General features: G+C 37.9%; 1 long non-coding RNA gene across 2 annotated transcripts in view; it reads left to right on the top strand.

Moving 5' to 3' along the window:
- The window catches only part of LOC104853484, a 9,852-nt gene extending 3,592 nt beyond the window's left edge, over positions 1 to 6,260 (top strand). For both annotated transcript variants that reach the window (XR_777800.1, XR_777799.1), the window contains exons 2-3: positions 2,990 to 3,093; positions 6,197 to 6,260. This is a non-coding gene — a long non-coding RNA (uncharacterized LOC104853484). The remainder of the gene's footprint in view (positions 1 to 2,989; positions 3,094 to 6,196) is intronic.
- The last annotated feature ends 8,322 nt before the right edge of the window (positions 6,261 to 14,582 follow it).

Here is a 14,582-nt window from a genome sequence, read left to right as displayed (position 1 = left end):
GGGGGAGGAGGAGGAGGAAGAAGAAAGAAGCTAAGGAGGGAGGGAGGATGAAGTTATTTATGTTAATATACATTATTCAATATTATTCATATTTTTCAACAAAGTAACAAAAGTTTTTAAATTTCTGCTTCAGTTTCTAATACAATAATTATCAATAGATATAACCTACTCAAGCAAGCATTTTGAGAGGTTTGTTACTAATTCCTAAGAGTATACAAAGGTCATCAACCAAAGACTTTGAGAGAGTAGGTGTAAATGGGAAAGGAAGCCTAAGAAATGAAGATGAATGAGGAGAAACCAGCAAGAGTAAGTAAAAACCATCTGCGAATTAAAAGGTAACCAAGCAACAATCGGAGGGGTCAAGTAAGAAAAGTCTTTGAAGAAGAGACCCATCAACCACATTATATACTGAAGAGACTAAATAAAATAAACACTGACTTTGAATTTGAAATTATTGAAGTCAATAGTGACCTTGATAAAATGTTTTGAGTGGTAGACAAAAGCCTGACTAGACAGAACTCAAGAGATGATGGGAGAACAGGAAATGAAAAGAGAAGTATCACCTGTATTTAATATATTTCATTTTAAAAGAGAGATGGTATCCAGAGTAAAAGTAACATCAGCAGAGGGTATTCTTATTTTTCCAGATTAAGACTATAATAGTAGTACATTTACATGTTGATAAGAATTATACAGAAGTGAGAAGGAAATTAATAATGCAAGAGAGAAGAGGATAATGATAGAAGTCATATCGGAGTAGTCTAGAGAGGATGGGACCCAATGCATTAAAAAGTATAAATACTTATTTTATTATTATAGGCTAGAAGACAAAAAGATATTGGTACAAAAGTAATTAGGTTGGTAGATATGGGAGGAGAAATGCGTGGAAATCATCTTCACATTGTTTCTATTTTCTCAGTAAATATAAAAGCAAAGGTGATAATGAACATTTGAGTAGAAAGAGGAAAGTATGAAATAATTACACTGGAGAGTAAGAGAGTGAACTAACTAGAGAATGTATCTGGATTCCAGTCTAAGGTCAAGGGCTTAATGGTCATGTATTTGAAGTAAGATAAGTCAGCAGATGTGTTTCCCTCTGGCCATATTTAATTAGCAGTACTTAATGATGGCAACACAGCTTAAAATTCGCATACTGAGTTGGCTCAGAGACTATTATTTACTTATTGGTGCACACATTTCATTATTCTTTGTGTTTCTTTCTCTTCTTTACTTCTTTAAAGCAACCAACATTTGCCTCTAGAAAAAGCAGGATCACATTTAGATTTGATCATTTAAGCAGTAAACGGTATTTCTCCTCTTGAACAATTGACTTGATAAGGAACAAAACCTAAATTCTATTAATAAGTGCTCAACAGATTCTGAATAGGATAAAATGTTAATATCTCTGTTTAACTAGAACATCCTCCACACACTACAACCACCAAATCAAGCTGGCATAAATATCAACAATACCTCGTCAATACTATAATCATTAAAATTATGCCGTAGTTAAGTCACTTGTTGTGTCTTCTGGTTGTTGTACACAACAGTAATAATTAGAATTACAAAGTCTATATCTATATTCTCTCAGCTTCCAGGCACCCAGTTTAGGACCATAATTGACAGTTTTCACCCAAAGCACATTTGTTAAGAGCAATTTGAATGCTGTAATGCCCATGTCTAAGAAAAAGAAAATGTGTCTGTAATCTTTCCTCATCTCCTCATTGCCAACTATGATTAGCTATTCCAGTGTTTTCATAATCATTGGAATCTGGACCCAATAAAAATCTTCACATCGCAGTACTAGAAGTAATCAGAGGCTGCCTGAAATATTCTGAAGCCTCTTATACTAGAAGGTGGAATGATCCTTGTACAATGGCTGTATCAGAAATGCGAAGGAGGGTAGGAACAAGGGGAAAAAATGAGAACCAAGACCTGTCATGTAAAGGCACAAGATCCCAATAATGAATGTAACTGTATTGTATACCTAAAATGTACCAATAAACTCAATGAGAGGGAAAAAAAATAAATGTGAGCTATTATTATCTGTTAAACACTGTTGGCTCAAATTGTGATGTTTCTAGAAAGAATTCTCTCTTTTCAAAATTATCAAGATCACTGTTTATGATCCCTTGTCTAATAAGGCATATTCGTTTAAGCCCTTTAGATTGTGCCTACTAATCTTCATTTCTACTCTTTCTGAACATTCAATTTAATAGTAATCACCAAGACTACCAAGTGCTCAAAAGAACAAATATTACATGGTGCCACTTATATGAAGTACCTAGAGAAGCAAAATTCATAGAGACTAAAGGTACAGTGGTTGAGGATGAGCAATGGGCAGAGTTTCAGTTTGAGAAGATTAAAAGTTCTGAAAATGAATGATAGTGATGAGTATCCAATAGTGTAAATGTATGTAATGCTGCAGAACACTTAAAAATGGTTAAAATAGTAAATTTTATCTTACACATATTTTATTACAACTTTTAAAAAGAGAGTTCCCAACATTTAACATGAGTTATTTTCTCTGCTCAGTTCATAGAAACCATTTATCTGGAATGAGTATTTGTCACTTATTTGGCTAACCTCCCAGGACCTCTAAAGCAAACTCTTTATATTTGAGGAAAATCCCACCACAAGATCCTCTCCTTCTCAGGTGTAGAAGGTAGCTGGCATATTTTCTTTAGACTCTGTCAATACACCAGTGGTCAATCTGATGAAGCCATTTTGTGGCTAGATTCATTTTTGCAACTAGGTAACACATGCAGAAAATAATGGTAAAGGTTCTAGTTTTAGGGGATGTCAGAGATGTGAACTCCAGTGGTTAAGATACTAATTTTTCTCAGACTGATTCATGGTGTGTTTTTGCTGATATGACTGGCACCTCAAGAAGTCTCCCAATTTGAATGGGAGTATGACAGTGTCCCCTCCAAGTCAATGCTACAATTCTTATTATTTATTCCACTAAAATTCCTGCTGCTCTCTATAGACTCGAAATGGATAACAGTGCAAGACCAGAGCCTATGGCGCAGAAGAGTCCCTGTGAAGAATGCCACTCTCCACCTCATGATTTGCCCAGGAGGCTAAAAAGAGGTGAGGATCACAAGCTCCACACACTGTTCACCATACCCAACGGTAAAGGACACTAACCACAGACCTGCTTATTCTTTCTCTTCTTCATATCCATGGAAATCTTTGTTGTTCTCTATGGACACCAAAAGAAGAAAATTTCTTGACAGAAGCAGTTTGTAGCTGCTTGTCTTCAATTCTTCACCACTATGACTAGACAAGTAAACTGAGACTTCCCATTAGGGTGCTGGGCACACACAGTAATCTCATAGGAAATAGTCCTTAATCCTTCCAACCCTGACAGGGCCCTGAAGACCAGAAGTGGACAGTGAGGACAAAAGAGCAAGTACTGCTGTAGGTTCTGTTGTCTTCCACACTCATGGTGTCACAGAAGGTCTCCACGAGGCCATGGCAAGGGGTGTTTAGATAGATGGCTCTGTCTCTGTGGTGGCTTTTGCTTACCATCTAGATTCTGTCCCAACTGATCTTTTCTTCTAATCATAATTTCTATTATCTCTCATGAATCCCCCAGGAGTGGGACTATCATGACCCATTGAGGCACATCTCCCTGTTGGGCCTTTTCTTTGACATCTGTCCTAGCCAGTTTAAATGAATAAGGTCATATTTTTTCTGGTTTTAATATATAGTTAGAACGTTGCTACAGGATGTAACTCATTACGTGAACACATCACAATGCAATATCTATCAAAAATTCTGTAAATTTGGGATTGCCTAGAGAGTATACATACATGAACATTAAAGTTCCCCTCACCCTTCTTAAGCCAAGTGCATATAGATTTGTTACCTTATTTAATTACATTGTCTATGAGTTGGATGCCTTCCACATTAAGGATGAATTGATCTTGGCTCTATTTTGTTATTCTGTATTTCTAATTTTTTTCTCATTCCCCTCTTTTGATATGTTCTTCTGGGTTTCTTAGATTCTTGAAAACTACCTTAAAGCTTTTTTTTGAAGCAAGACAAAGTACAAACAAACAAGCTCCTTTTCTTTTCCTTTTTACAGCCCCCACACACTTAAGGCCCAACTCAATTTATGCCTCAATTACTGTATAAAACCTTCTGGCTGGTTTCCCTCCCTCTATTTTCTTCTCTCACAAATGTGGATTCATCTTCAGCATTGTTTTCTTCACTTCACCCAGCTGCTCAAAATCCACAGTTGCTTAGTAATGTCACTGTAGTAGATATAATCTTCAGGCTTACATTCAGAGTCCTCCATCAATTGCCCACACACTTCTAATTTTATCTCTTTTGCCCACTAACAAGGTGCTTCTGCTCTGATAATTCAAAATGATTGCCATCTCTCTACCTACTGCTTGCAATTGTCAGGAACTACAACTTGTATTACCCTTGGAAAACCATTTTATTTTTCTAAGCTTCACTTTCTTCCATCATACAATGGGAATAATACTTTGCATATGTTTCATAAGAAATGATAATATACAAAATTACCTAGATTAACTAATAAACCAAATGCATACAAATGTCTTTCCTCTGAAGTATCTGGCACATAGTTGGCACCCAATAAAACATAATTTGGAATATCCTACACCTTGCTATTGTTTTACTGCTTGAACAGTGCTAAAAAGCTCTGGCCCTTCTTCAGCTGTCAGTTCCTAAAAAGCAGACAATGACCACACACACACACACACACACCCCAGACAAAGGGAAGTTTGAACACTAGCACACTCCATCCTCTACAGTCTACGACCTTGAGAGACTGACGTCAGCATCTTCCTATGTGGTCCTTCCATGGGAATATAGAGATGGATGTCCCAGACATGACTGAAGCAATCTTTGGAAAACAATCTGTACTGTGTCTCCTATTGCTTTTTCCTTCTCATTAATAACTAATGTATTGTTTGGTTTGGTCTGAGACAAGGTGGTTGAGTTGCTCCTTTTATCTATGGCACCTAAGAAATGTGACTGCTAAAGCAAAACAAATTTCACTTTTGCAGTAAGTAAGATTTTCTAGCTATTAGTAAGATGAGAACAAACCTTTCAATAAGATATGTGACTAATCATAAAATGTAACTCTTGGTGAAATATGAACTTTAAATAATCACAGTATCTTATTATCAAGTCATTTAAGTTTTCTTATCCATAGCCAATCAAATTGATAATCAAGATTAACCATTAGACCAAAGAGCATTTAAAGCTCTCAGATGTTAGGCAAGGCAAGGAAGAATCCTCCTTTGGAAGCCTCAGATGAAGCATGGCCCTGAAAACAGTTGGATGTTGCTTTCATCTTCTAGAACTATGAGACAATAAATGCTTAATGCTTTAAACCTCAAAGTTTTTGGAGTTTTATTATAAGCAGTCTTTGCAAACTAATGCACTATGAGTCTGTGCTTATTTCCAGGATCACATGGAAAAATAGACTCATCTGTCTTACATATGATAGTAGACAAGCAGCTGATCAATCCCTGAACCATTTTCTATCTTCTATCTTGAGTTCCATCTTCCTAAATATAAAGCTGTCATGGATACCTAAGGGCTGTCTCATCTTTAGTATCTTTGCATTTTCTTTCCTGCAGCCAAGAAGTGACAGGTCAGTTTAGCGACATTTCAGAGCAGGACTCTGCAAGAGTTAAAAGCACTGACAAGAAATTAAACGCAGCATACTATAGAGACACCCACAGTAAAATTACAGAATCAGCCTAGGTGCTCATCATCTAATGAGTGGAATAAAATATGGCATATAGACACGTGGAGTATGTCTTGTTCAGCCATACAAAAAAGGATGAAAACAGATCATCTGCAGGAAGATGGATGGAATTTAAGATCATCCTGTTAAATGAAACAAGCCAGACTCAGAAAAACAAATATCACGTTTTCTCTCACATATGGGATCTAGGGAGAAAAAGAAGATGGCGTGAAAGTAGAAGGCAGACCGAGAGAAGAAGGAAGAAATTAGGGGGAAGAGGAGAGGCAAAGGAAGGTAAATGATTGGATGGATATGTTCACAGTAGCCATAGGCACATAAAAAAATATTGTAATGAAACATAATTTTCTGCATAATATACATCAATTAAAATTTTAAAATAATTTCTTAAAAAGGTCTCTTGTGCATAAAGACCAAAATTAACACCATTTCTATTTTTTCCAGACATTACATACTTTCAGCAGCTCAGTGTAATGCTCACAATACTGTCAGAAAAACCAACCCACACTCCAGAGAGCTGACCTCTCTTCATCTGGTCTTGTTAAACTTGAGAAAGAATGGCAATGTCAGGGAACCTCCCCATCTGCAAAACCAGAGTTGACTCTCTCAAAAGCAACTGGAGACCTGTTGAACTCAGGTGAGACGAGAGCTCCAGGAATGGAAACACTAGCTGATTCTTCTAACTTTTCATTGTTTATGCTTTTAATTATATCCCAGTTAAATGAAAAATTCCAAGTACAGGGCACAGATTTGACTTTTAAAAACCAGATGTCTGGTGCTCTGGTCCTCCTTTTAAATTAACATAGGCAAACAATGTTATCTCCATGTTAACAAAGGAAATCATCTCCTCCCGCTTTGTGTTTCTTTTAGAGACTTTGGGTAAATGACTTGGTCTACTAAGCACATTTGCCCAGGACAAAACCAGTGCCAAGTCAGCCAGTTCCTTTATGGGAAATGACATTCGGCAGCCGGGCCTGAATCTCCCCATAAGCTCCACATATTGTTGAGGCAGCTCGGAGGATGCACGCGGATCAGTCAGATGGTACCCACAGCTGTTAACAGCCTTTGTGAACTGCTCTGACCTCCTGTGTCTACCATTTTCCTTTGGCTTTCCTTGAAAACTTCCCTCCTGCACCCCAGTGCTCAAGGTAAGGAGAAGTTCCCTGAGAACCCACAGGCTTTTTTCAAGATAAAAGTCACAATAATGAACTTTTAGGGAGCAGGCTAATGGAAAGAAGGAGATGTATTTTGCAGGCATTTTTAAGTAGCAAGGAATTTTTTTCTTTTCCTTTAAAGCTTGAGCACTCTGCTTTTCTGAAAGCACGGGCTCCAGTGCTATGATTAGCACCAGGAGCTGGAGAGAATCCATCAGAGCAAACCGTTGATTTGAAGGCAGCTTTGCCTCTTCTTTTACAAGCCTGGTAAACAGGCACATGAGAAAGTTGGGTCAGAGCTTAGAAAAGCAGTTTAGTACTTGGTGCACAGCCTTCAGAGAAAGCAAGCAAGCACCCAGTTTACATTTGTTGTTTTCATTTTAAGACGTATGGCCGCACCAAAGGTGGGGAGTGGGATGGGGATGGGGCTGACTTAAACATAGTTATTTTATACTATGCCATCTTGCAGCAGATTTTCTGAGGACTTTGTGTGGGTTTGGTAGGGAAGTAAAAATTGGGGCAGAATAGTTTCACACTCTACTACAACGTGATTTGCATTATCTTTTATAGTCTTTAATTTAGGTAAATCATATGTAACATTGCTAACTTTCAAAATAATGATATAATGTGACTGGCCAAAAAAGAATATGTTCTAACCTAATTTTATTTTACTCTCATATATCAGGTTAGATTTATAACCAAGATTCTGATAAAATTAATCTATACAATACCAGTCCTATTTCACACAGAAAATAATTATAATGCTTTTCCCCAAGAAAGTTAAGCCTAAGCGTTATTTTATTTGTTGTTGCTAAACTTAAAGAAAAATAATTTTAAGTGAATGTAGAATTTTCCATATATTCTCATTGTTATTAAATTTATGGTTAAAAGTACGTTGTTACCACATATATTATTACAGAATCAGGACATAAAAATTATGTCAACTAGTAAACTCATGGGAAAATCTAACATAATTTATAAAGTATGATTATAACATTTGTTATAAATGTAAAATCTATCACTGAAAGTTCAAATAACAATGATACAAAGAAGGATGAGGTAAATATAATCTTAATGGCAGCATTTAGGGGAATAACCAAATAAACTTAGTTGGGTATAAATTCTATATGAAATGAAAAAAGAAAAAGCTAACACATGGTAAATGGCCTTCTAAGGCCAAAAGGGGTAGACATACTCTGACTCTCCTAGTTGCAGTCTAGAACCATCTTCACTTCAAAGTAGGGCTCCTGAGGAACCCACACAACTTAGACTGATTGTTCTGAAAATTTAGAGGTGTAGAAATCCCTTAAAAGTCTAATAAAAGTCATGGATCCTTTTTCCATAAAAGGTATGTATATGTAATTTGGAATTTTATTCTCAGAAGCTCCCAGAGTTCTTGGTAGGTCTGTGAACAGTAGCCTGGACTCTAGTTTCCCTTGGATAGCAGATTAGGAGTTCATCTGGAGCAAGCAAAATCAAAAGGAAGAGAGGTTCTTCCTGAACCTCATACAGAAATATGTGCTTTGCTCATTCTTGCTTAAACCCAAGGCCCAGTTGATAGCCCTAGAGTAACAGTCACTGACATTAACCAAAACATGCTGATTTTCTACTACAAAACTATGGGCTGGATCAATTCAGTCATTTCTGGAAAATATCAGTCAAATATCTGAAATTCTTCTTTATATGTATAGGCATTTGACTGGTTTTTCCTGTGCTTTAGCTTCCTACACATAATTGTTATAATACTACTAGCTAAGATTTATTAAGCATTCCATGGGCCAGACACTCTGTTAAGCACCTTACATGATTACTGCCAGCAAATCTTCACAACAGTCCCATGAAGTGAATAGTTGTTTTGCTCAGTACAGTGATGAGGAAACTAACACCGACACGAGTTGAATAATGTACCCATGGCTACATCCCACATAAAGCAGAGACCCTGGCAACTGCTTCTAGCACCATGCTATTTTATATCCCTGAAATAGCAAACAAGACAGCTACCTACCTTCAGGAGACAGTTTTAAGCCTCCTCCATTGCATGGATATTGGTTACCAGATTATATTCACTCACTACCAAGAGAACACTGACAGGTTTACACGTTTTGTTGCACTGCCTTCAATTGTCAAGTTTCATTTTCATTTTACATTGTCTTATGGCTTATGAAGAAAGAGCTTCACCTCTGTCTTCTGGGGTCTGTATGCCATACCTCCTGTCCTCTTCTATCAAACTTGGATTAGAGCTTTCCATGTTTGGGTTTGCACTGTAAAACATTCATCTGTAGAGTTATGAATTTGTCATTCAGTATAATGGCCCTGACACAATTCAAACACCTTTCATAAACACACAGGCATGGATAAATTTAGGATTTATCTCTAGGTCCAGGTTTAGACACCAAATTAGTAAAATTTACCTTGCTGAATACTGAGTGCATGCAAAGAATTTCCACATTATATAATCTATCTCGCTGAGCTAAGTGCTAGAAGCCTCGATGTAAGCAAGGCACACACCATTTACAATCCTCCTTACAATCCCCCTCCTGCTATTTTCTGAAGAGCAAGCTCATGCTTGACAAATCTTTTCCCCCCATCTCCTATCACCTCCCTCTTCCTCACATTTTCTTAGGCCTTTAGTCTCTTAGAGTTACTCTCTTTTTCCTATCTGAAATTTTGGACCAGAGAGTGTTGGTTATCACAAAATCGTTTCATTTTGTGCTCACTGAAGCAAAAAAGCAGGTAAATTATTATCAGAAACATTATAAATTAACAAAGTATGAAATATTCAGATCATACAGAGTTCAGATCTTTCCTGAAATGAGCCTTGAGCTGTGGACCTCCAATGTGGTTTCGAAGAACATGAGAGTCTCCAATTTAATCAGGAGCAGTGATGGAGGGAGTGAGCCCTCTCCCTCCCCTGATCCCATAAAGAGCACATTTCTAGAACCCACAGTTCAGAGTCTCAAATTAATGGGCCTCACAAATAATCTCACTGAACATCGAGCTGGGAAATAAACACTGGCACAGTCCTGGTAAATTCTCTTAAACAAGTCCCTGGTGGGAGCAAAAACACCTCAAAGTGTATTTGTTACATATCAGAACAATCCTTCTAAAGGTGGTCCATGGTATGTGTAAAAAAAAAACCTCCTAATAAATATATCTGATAAATCATGATGATAGCCTCCATATTTCTTTGTTTAATTCTCAGTTTTCTTGTAAACCCTTCTTGAAGTTTGGTTGTAATGGATCATTACATCCATAATGTGCTCAATGTTGGAGTGAATTTTGAACAGTTTTTAGGCTGCATACTGTTTTCTTCCAGATAATTTACTGGATTAAAATTAGCAGTGTGAAAAGCTGTAGAGAAATCTAAATGCCTGCCAAATCAAAGAAATAATCGCATTTTTATGAATATTTAATATCATAGTCATGGCAAATAAGGCAAGTAATTAGTACTTACCATAAATTTGCAAAGTATTATTTTATGTAAATGTTACATTCTACTAGTTTAATATGAATTATTCATTGTATACCCAGACACTGACACAAACCAGTAAACATTTAAATCTATGTGCTATTAGTTTGCTTACCTTCAATGATTTTGTGCAGGAAATATATTTTTGTATAAATTCATGTTTTCCCTCTTGTCTCAGAAATCAACAAAAGACAATCAGAAGAATGTTATTTAAAGGCATCCTACTATATATTATATAGTGCAGACATGTCTGATGCACATTTAAAATATGTGGGCCCCTCAGGTGTACAGATGTGGAGCCTTCACTCTGTTCCAGCTACTTCAACTATCACGTGCGTTGCTGATAAAGGGCAGGAATGAGTGATGTTACAGAAGAACACTGCAGAAGTGGTTACATGTATAGTCTTATCCATGGGGGAACCACTGATATTTGCCTTCAGCCTTTGAGAGACAATCTTCAGGCTCCTTGAACGCAATACTTAACAGGATCATCTTTATCTGCCCAGAGGCTTTGCCCCCTAGAAAGTTTAACAATACAATTTATTTGGGTCATATTGTATCTGTGTGTATGGAACTGGAGGAACTGGAGACAAAAGGTCTGACTTTTGGAAGGGCTAGAGACTGAAGAATACACACATTGGTAGTATGTTCCTGAGCAGCCCCTAATTAAAATTCCACACACACAGGCTGGGTGAACTTCCCTACGGGGCCCTAATCTGTGAGCATTTTCATACACTGTTGCCAAGAGGAGGGAGTACTGTCCATGAGAAAGTACTGCGCAACTGAAAGTTTGGCATGGATGCTCCTTTTCTCTTCCTTGACTAATTCTGCTCTGTATCACTTCCTCGTGGTAATCTACAACCAGGACATAATGGGTTTCACTGAGTTCTATGAGACCTTCTAGGGAATTATGAAAACAGAATTGTTTGGGAAACATTCAAATTTGTGACTGGCATTAGAGAAGGAGAGCAATCCCTGTTTAACTGTGCCTCTCTAATCTCACAGGTGGTTAAATTTTGTATAAACAGAGAGAGACGCAGAATTACATTCTTGACACCTGCAACCGAATGGCATCTTCTCTAATGGGGAAGGGTGGACCCAAAAGAAGCCATTTGTCTCCGCTGTGATAGACTTTCCCTCCCCCTCATTTTCTCCAGAAAGTCCCATGGCCTCTGCCCTGACCATAGAGGTCAGCTGAGCTCTTCCCTGATCCCAGAGGTAGAGTGTCAGAGAAGATTCAGCCACAGTACTTCCCCCAAACAGTGTTCTCCTGTTAGCTGCGGTGTTGTCAGACCTTTCCCATGCTCTGCGTCGTTCACTTCCTTCCCTCCCTCACGTCTTGGCTCTCACATCACCTTCTGTTAGGGTTTGGGTCAAAAATATCCCCCCAAGGCACATGTATTCAGAGGCAGGGCTTCTGGAAGGGAATTATATCAAGGGAACACTAACCTCATCAAAGGATTAAACCTTTGATGTGTTTATAGCTGAGTGTGCTGTTAGGGGATAGGGCCAGGTTGGCAGAAGTAGGTCACTGAGGGCATGAGGGCAGGATATTCTCTCCCTTTCTGTCTGTCGGTCTGTCTCTCTCTCTCTCTTTCTCTCTCTCTCTCTCTCTCTCTCTCTCTCTCTCTGGCTCTTCTTTGCTTTCTACAAGCTGTGTATGTCAGGCATTTGTCCCAGTGGTAACCCTTCCCAGTCAGGCTTCTTCAAGATTCTGACTTGAAATTAAACTAACCCCAGCTTCTCTATCTTCCCGTCCTGTTTCATTTTGCTTCATGATACCTATCAGTAACATTCTGCATATGTTACTAATTTCTTTCTTTTCTGTCCTATGAGAATATACACCCAATTAAGGCTTATCACCTAGTACAGCACCTAGGATATAGTAGGTACTCAATGGATATTTTTAAAGCAAATAAAAGCAAAGGCATTTTACACAGTAAGGACCAAGGCAGGCACATGTCCCTATGAGGATAAGGGCTTTTCCTGGATCTGGCACACTCTTCACTTAGATTGCCTGTAACACAACAAGATAAAATCGTTTTCTGGATATATTTTTTTTAAGTTCACTACTTATAAGTTTCTCAAGACATCGAGAAAATAAAACTCAAAATCTCAAAGGGCTGACAGCAGAAGAGGGAGTAAATCCTCCATTTACCTGGAAATTTATCTAAGTCTAAAGATATTCTTGTTTGGAGAAATGCCTAAGTATCCAAAGTAACTAGAATAAAGGTACTCAGAATAACAAGACAGGTATGTGGAGGAAAAGAGGTGTCAGTCAGACCCAGGTGGCATCTTACATCCTAGGTAGAAAGTAGAGAAAGGCAGAGCAGTTTGTTTATTTCTGTCCAGAGGCAAGAGCTGTAAGAATCATTCAACCTTTCTGGTTAACCTGACTTAAACATATGTCTTCCTTCACCCAGGATATGGGGATCGGTCACAACTAATCCACTAATAGGACAGTGAAGGAAAATATACTGGGCTCCGGTCTACTTGAATTGTCCGTGAGGTTCAGTTTCAGACCTGGCCTCCCCATGCTTTAGAAAGCTAGAACAACATGGTTATAAAGGGACCCATTCCTGGTCTGTTCCTTGACTTCCAAGAGAATAGAAACCAGACTAGTCAAAGCACAGAAATGGCAAATGATCCTTGATGCTTTTCACTGAAAGAAATGCACTCAGTGGAAGTTTCCTAAAACTTGGTGAAAGGAACAAAAAAGAATTTATAAAATACAAGCTAGTGTTGTTCTTGTAAAATATGCCCCTTAATCTCAACACACTCAAGCTCTCAGAAACAGACAATTTTTAGTGGGTAATATTATTTTAAATAAATAAATTATATGAAATGGCTGAAATTAAGTAATATTAAAAGGAGATACCATGTAAAATTCTAGAATCTCCTGTTTTGCAGATAAAAGTTTCCTTTCTGAATTCCAATCACTCTTAATTATCCTTTTGATCTTATTAAGGAAATCAGCTATAAAGTAGATTAAACTCTGAACTATTGCATTAAGTCCATATGACCTTGAACACTTACTACAACTTGATCTGATGAGAAAACATCACCTGCCACACACACACACACACTAAGCACACACACACTAAACACACACACACTAAGCACACACACACTAAGCACAGAGAAGCTGTATCTAATATCCATCCTTATAAAGCTTTCAGCATAACATCTGCAATGATGTAGGTACTCCATAAATATTTTTGTTATTATCCTCACTTCCTCCATTTTAAATTCCATTCCACTGCTGAAGACTAGAATCAAAACGTTCAATTCTTCCATCTACTTCTTTAACTCATGTTAAAGGTCTTCTTACTATATTATCCAGGTGAGCCACTGGAGTGGTCTCATCTGAGGGTGGATTGGAACACAAGGATTATTGAGATCCCCAGATTCTTGACTAAACAAACTTCACACCATAAGATTTCTAGGCCAGCCTAGTAGGGGACGAGGAAGAGGCACAGTGAGGAGATGTCTCAACATTCACATCTCCTGGCAAGCCTCCTTTCCTCTCCAAACCCAATGTGCAGCCGAAAGCTAAACAGAAAGTGATGACAAAAACAACTACTGCCTCTTGCAAACTGAGTGGCCTAAAAATATCTGAAAATGACCCAAAGCAATTTCACTGAACAATTTTCCTTCCCATGAACAACATTTTTCATAATAAACCAAAGGCCCCTTCCTACAGTGGCCATGGCAGAAGTAAGTGGTCCTTCCTGATAGTTCTCAGGTTCTCCTCACCTCTACAGCCCGGCCCAAGTGGGTTCCCAGCGAGGAGAGAGAGGATGCTGTCGAATTTAGAGCTGAAATAAAAAAGTGTAATTTCTAAACCGAGAATAAAACTTGAAACATTTAGAATTTGTATTTCATTTGGCTCTGGTAAAGATGAGCTTGAATCCGCTTGCAGATTTTGTGCTCTGTTTCCCTGGGGAGTCTTAGAGGCTGGGTAGATAAACTGTACTGTAATCCTGGTAGAGTATGGAGGATATGTCCTAAAATACTTGAAATGCACAAACATAAAAGCTGTATTTCCAAGCATTGGCTCAGTTTGGGTAGCCACCTAATACTCTTCCTATGCAAACCAATGAATTGTTAGATAGGTTAGCTGATAATCCTTTGAAAAATCCCCTCGGTAGCCAGTCATTCTTCCAATGACAATAGGACACAAAGCTCTGATTTTTTTTTTTTTTTT

Source organism: Fukomys damarensis, unplaced genomic scaffold (genome assembly GCF_012274545.1).
Source record: "Fukomys damarensis isolate Sample0158 unplaced genomic scaffold, DMR_v1.0_HiC HiC_scaffold_5, whole genome shotgun sequence".
Taxonomy (NCBI): domain Eukaryota; kingdom Metazoa; phylum Chordata; class Mammalia; order Rodentia; family Bathyergidae; genus Fukomys; species Fukomys damarensis.
Note: the sequence above shows the minus strand (reverse complement) of the source record. Positions and strands in the feature narration are given on the sequence as shown.